Source organism: Tupaia chinensis, unplaced genomic scaffold (genome assembly GCF_000334495.1).
Source record: "Tupaia chinensis unplaced genomic scaffold, TupChi_1.0 Scaffold000278_1, whole genome shotgun sequence".
Taxonomy (NCBI): Eukaryota; Metazoa; Chordata; class Mammalia; order Scandentia; family Tupaiidae; genus Tupaia; species Tupaia belangeri.
This window is the reverse complement of record NW_006159761.1, coordinates 665,492-671,681: the sequence shown is the minus strand read 5'-3', so window position 1 is coordinate 671,681 and position 6,190 is coordinate 665,492.

The window sequence follows — 6,190 nt, the reverse complement described above, 5'->3', positions numbered from 1 at the left end:
TTTGAAGGACTCCTGCCGCAGTTTTATCTGAGCTTCATCTGTAACACGTGAGTTAGAGATGAGGCACGCCTCCGATTTCACAGCTGTCTATACTACACCAATGATTATTTCCCTAGTGTATGGTCATGAAGGTGGAAGGGCAGAAGAGAATGAGAAAATTGTCAGGCCACACATACGGTATGCGATGTGGAGACATGGGAGGGTTTTACACGGGGCAGTGAAACAATTTTGATTCACGGGTATTAGAATAAGATAGCACTTTGTAGCTAACAGGACATCAATGTTTATATTCTCATGGATCATTTCTGGATGTAAAGGTTAGCTTGCTTAAGACATCTCCTGAAGGCCGGCCTCCCAGATGAGGGCTGACTTTTTTTAAAGTTCCATGGGACAGCTGTGGCCCAGCTCAGTCAAACCTGGTCAACCACAGGCAGCAGACATCCCGGGGTGGAGCCGTGGGTCTCAGCTGCAACCTTGCTCAGGCCAATTCTACAGCTACTGTGCTACATCAGCCGGCTGGGACCACCAGTCTGCCAGCCTGGTGTGGGCAACGGCGGTCCCTCTGCCTTCACTGGCATGGCTGTTTCATACAAACAAATACATGCGGGACAAAGACGGGTACAGTCATGTGTTCGCACCCACAGCTTAGCTGAAGATCTGCCGGAACTGTCAAAGCCCCCGGCTTCCCATTCCAGAGGCAGCCTCTCCCTGTCTCTCAGGGTTGACCAGTTTTCTGTCGTTGTGTATATCTTCCCTTAAAATCATACTGCTTAGTTTTTAAGTTTTTTTTTTTATTCACAAAGATAGCATGTGTGTACACATGAGACAATATGTAGAGAGAAACGAAGAGAAGCACCCTGACACAGTCCTATCACACCACGATCCCCTCTACCTGGGCCCTTTGCTCATCAGGATCTCTGGCCCAACCACACATCTCTGGTGTGTTTGAGGTCAAGGAGGCCAGAGAGCCAAACCCCGGCCAGCTACGCGGCTGCAGTACTGAGTCTGACAGGCTGCAATCTATGCCGCCTCGGGGGGCCTCACAGTGCTCAGTTTTTTATTTTTATTTTTGGAGAGATTTTCACTGTAGGGCGCGTGCGCTCGCCAGACAGACAGAGAGAGACATAGAGACAGAAAGCGAGAAATCACCCCCCAGGGGGGATGGTCACGCCGCAATCCCTTCTCCTCCATTCTCCTCTCAGGATCTTGGGCACGCACGCACATGCGCCCGGCGTGAGTTTTAAGCCACCGGGTCCGGGACACGAACCGCGGTCGACTACGTGGGAGTCCAGCGACATAGCCATTACGCTAACTGCTGGTTCCCAAGTTTTGTGTGTGTTTCAGGGTTTTATTCTTAGTTACATACAGTGAACATGCCTTTGCAACATGCATTTCTACACAGCAGGGTTCTGAGATTCTGCCACATTTAGGGGAGTAGCAGCAGGTGGCAAAGCCCATGAGGTAAGGCAAGGTCAAGGCTGAGATGATGAGACCTCATCCTGCCAGTGAATACACAATGCACTATTTCTAGAGTCAAACCATTTGTTTCTTATATAGAGATGAAATGAAAAGTAGCCAAAGAGGCCAGGTGATCAGGCCCTTGCCCTTCTGCCCAAGATTACAATACTAAAACGGAAGGGGCTATTTGACTGCAACGTAAGTCATGGCATACGCCATTCTAAGAAGCACTTCTAGACTGGAGCTAAGGGGTGTCCTGGTCTGTAGCTAAACTTTGCAGGAAGTCTCATACCTCATCAGTATCTACGAAAGGGAGGTGAGCTGGAGGGGAGGCAAGCTGGAGACAGCCCACAAGCCATCCATGTGCCTGTGTTCCAGGAGGACCACAGAGCATTCTGGCAAGACTCTTACTAGCTATAGTGTAGCCTGTGTGGACTGTGGATACCTACAAGGGCACCCAGGCATAGAAAACAGTGTCTTCCCCGGCAATAGTTCATCAATTTTTATTGTTGTGTTTTTTTAAAAACTCTGTAAATATTATTTGTCAGTTTGAATGTTGTTGAACTTGTGGGTGGCTGTAGTTTTTTCCTTGCTTGTTTGACATTGTAAGCAGAATTCTTCCGCACACTTGCACACGTCTCCTGATGTAGATATGTAAGAGTCCTCTAGGGACTGTGCCTAGGAACGAGACCGCCTCATTCACTCTACAAGATAGGACCTCATTGTTTGCAGAATGTTTACATCGGTTTCCATGAAACACACAGTCTATCATGATTTCTGCTATTCGACAGCGTCACGAACACTTCGCATTCCAGGCCTTAACTTCTGCCGCTCTGGTGGAGCATTTTGCTATGATTGCAGTTGGTATACTGCAGATGGTTACTGCGTTGAGCATTTTTCAGATGTTTCATTGGCATTTGTATTTACTTTCCTATAAAGTGTCTGTTAGTGTCCTTTCTCCACTTTCTGTAGGGTTGTATTATTCTTATTTATTTGTAGGAAAATTTACATATTCGGCACACTAGTTTTTGGTTAATTTTGAATGCTATAAATAGTTTTTATCCATTTCTTGATTTTCCACTCTATGGTTTCTTTCTTTTTAAAATTTTATTATTTTTATTTTAGCTTTCTTCTACAAGGAATGTGTACTCACCAGAGAGAGAGTAAGAGAGAGTGAGAACCCCTCCCCGGGGGAAAGGCCATGCTACAGTCTCTTCCTCAATCTCCTTTCAGGATTTTGGGCACACATGCACATGCACCCAGCATGATTTTCAAGTCCAGGACTCAAACCATGAAGTTAGCTGTGTGGGACCCAGTCACCTCAGCCACCACGCCACCAGGGCCTTAGGTATTTTTTTTTTGATAAACAAAATTTTATTATTCTTATTTTAGTTAGTAATATCAATTCTTCTTTTACTCCAGAGCTTTCGTTTCAGTTTTGTCTTGTGCTTTGTATTTTTTCCCTTAGAGACGGAGAGTCTGGCCTCATTCCCAGGCTTACCCAAGTTCATGATCCTCCTGCCTCAGCCTCGTGAGCGGCTGGGAATACAGGAATAGACCACAATGCCCAATTCTTGTGTTTCATATCTTTAAAAAGATGCCTTTCTTTATCCTGGTATCTTAAAGATGATTGCCTGTAACAGTCTGAAAGAACTTTAGAATTTTGTTTTTCACATGTACGTCTTCGATCTGTCTGGAGTAGGTGTGTGTGATGTGAGACAGAAATCCACTCCCCAACACCGGACTGTTACTGAAAAGAACTTTAGTATAATGCAATCTCGTCTAGTCCTAAGTTACCATCGATGAATAGACTCACCTGGGCCCTGCAGTCTTTCACTATCTTTTCACCTGTTCCTGAGCTAATAGCACACTGCCTTAATTTCCTTCTCCCCGAAGTAGATTTTTTAAAAGCCTTTTTCCATTGAACTCTGACTAGCAAATTTTCTCTTTTCCTGATAACATCTTTGTTTCTGCCTCCCCGCTGAATCTAAGTTTAAAGGATTGCAGGATTTTAAAGGCGATATTTTTATATTGCATGAACTCCCCCCAGGGTTTGGCTTCTCTTACTGGGAATGAGAACGTTTTCTATGTGGCCTTTTCTGTTTCTTTACCTTCCTTATTTCTGCGTCTCAGTCCATGATCATCTATCTTTTCACCATAGTCACCCCGCCCCTGGGGACCCCTGGGAGAGGCAAATTACGACCAATAAATCCAGTTTCTACCGTCTCTTGCTACAGTCGTATTTCTTTCTCCTGTCTTCATTGTGTTCCTTTCCTGCCTGGAAATTAGTCGTCTGTGGTAGACTCCAGAGCGCTATCATAACCTCTTTCACTCAGAGTGAATACGGCCAAGAACGGTGTGAGACAGAAGCAAACAGAGCATTTCAGCTGTGAGAGAAGAATGACTGGGACACGCAAGTACACGCAATGAGCCAGAAACCGGCTCCGGCCTCACCGGTCTGAGAAATAGTCACAAAATCTGATGTGCCTTCCAGAGATAAACAACATTTGACAAAGGCATTTTGTATAAACCAATCAGTCTTTCACCCCACTCAGGAATTATGGGTCTGAAATATGGAGATCTTAGAACACTTAATAACCCTTGTCTAAACATAAATAATTAACGTCCATTTTACAGTGGAAGAACATTAGCTCTGTGAAAACAAAGAGGCTTGCCAGTACTGATTGCTGAAACACAGCACCGGGTGGCTGGAGTCGATGAGTTCCTGACTCTCCCCAGGGAGCAGACACCTTGGCCTTTGCAGAATACAGGGGTCACGAAATACCACTAAGGTGTGGTGTGGGGTGAAGAGCCTGCTTCTGTTAGATATACGGACTCACACAAGTGATAAAAGAGAACCCCTTACGGTTTTGTTTTCTTCTATTTAGTTTTTCCTACAGCAGCAGAAAATTCTTTTTTTTTTTTGAGAAGTTTTTGCTATAGGGCGCGTGTGCTCACCAGAAAGACAGAGAGAGACAGAGAGACAGAAAGTGAAAAATCATGCCCCTGGGGGGTGGCCGCGCCGCAATCCCTTCTCCATTCTCCTCTTGGGATCTTGGGCACGCACGCACATGCGCCCAGTGTGAGTTTTAAGCCACCAGGTCCGGGACTCGAACTGTGGTAGACTCCATGGGAGTCCAGTGACATAGCCATTACGCTAACTGCTGATCCCAGCAGAAGAAAATTCTGAGGGATAAATGAATGAGCTCTCTTAGGGTATCTTTTTTTAATGCAAAACAAAATTTCTTTTTTAAAATTTAATTTTATTTATTATCATAATTTTTTTCATAATACATTGCATCACATATATCTTTACAATGTATTACATTTCTTTTCCTAGCACAATTACCATGTAAGCCAGTCAAGACAAACAAAATTCTAAAGTTCTTTAAGACTGTTACAGGCACTCGTTTTTAAGATACCAGGATGAGTGCGCTTCAGTTGGGTTTCTTTTCTCTTCAGTACTCGAGTGCATCAGGTACAATCATCTTCTGCACGCGAGGTGAAATGCTATAATGCAGATAGACATGAACTATTTTGAGGGGCAATCGCTCGCTATCAGCTTTCCTCCAGGGGTCACTTACTGAATACGTACTGTCACGTGATGCATTGTTACAAGGGGTGTTTCACTGAGCCCTTGTGACAGTCATATAACGTATGTACTATTGTCATCATCTTCATGCTACAGATGGCAAGTTGAGGCCCAGAGACAGACAAAGACACTAATTTGTCAAGGTTACAATCGGGGGAAATGAATTTTAAACTCAGTCTTACCTGTTTGATTCCAGCTAAAAGCCTTCCTTCTTAACACCATGAAATAATCCTGCTTGAGGTTTCTCTGTCTGATCTTGTCCAAGCTATCTTCTCCCCCTGGCAGTGGGTTGAGCAGAACTGATGCAGGATGGCATTTGTAGTAGACAGGGCCACATGTTGCTAGCCTGGAAAACCCAGCTCAGGTTCACATTAGTAATAATGGTCTTAGATCATGCGTCCACTCCCAGTGGACATGGGAGCCAAGAGAACACCATGTAGGGATTGGCTCCTGGGTGGTGTACCCACTCATGGCCACAAACTGTGGTAGGGTGTATGGACAACTCAGACTACATCTGGACAATTCTCCAAGCCAGGGATAGGGACAGACCCGCAGAAACTGAACAGCTAGGGAGAGAGATGAGAAGCCAGGGAAAAACAGAAGCCCAGGAAGATGAAGTAAAATAAAGGAGTCAAACATATGAAGTCCTTACTTCCTTTTCTAGTAAAAGACTAACATAAAAATGAAGCTCAATGATGACCAGCAGGTGGCGTGGTGGTTAGGGCACTGGACACTCCCATATGGCCGACCATGGTACAAGTTCTGGACCTGGTGGCTTGCTTTCTCACTTACTTTCTCTCTCTCTCTCTGTGTCTCTGGTCAAATTAAAAATAAATGAATAAATAAAAATTAAGTAAATAATTCTTAAAAAAATTTAAGAAAATGAAGCTTAATGATCATGGTCAGATTCCACATCTTAAAAATAATCCATGGATTTTGCATGAATTATTGGGTCATCGGGAAAGTCATGACACTTTTTTGCATAGAAAAACCCGTCATGACTTTTCCAGTGACGTAATAGTTGCCCACTGCTGCTCTGTAACGAATACCCGAATTATTAGCTCCGAAGACAGCCAGCACTTCCTGTGGGCCAGTGACCTGGGGTGGCTCAGCTGACTCAAGTTCTCTCATCTGGTTACA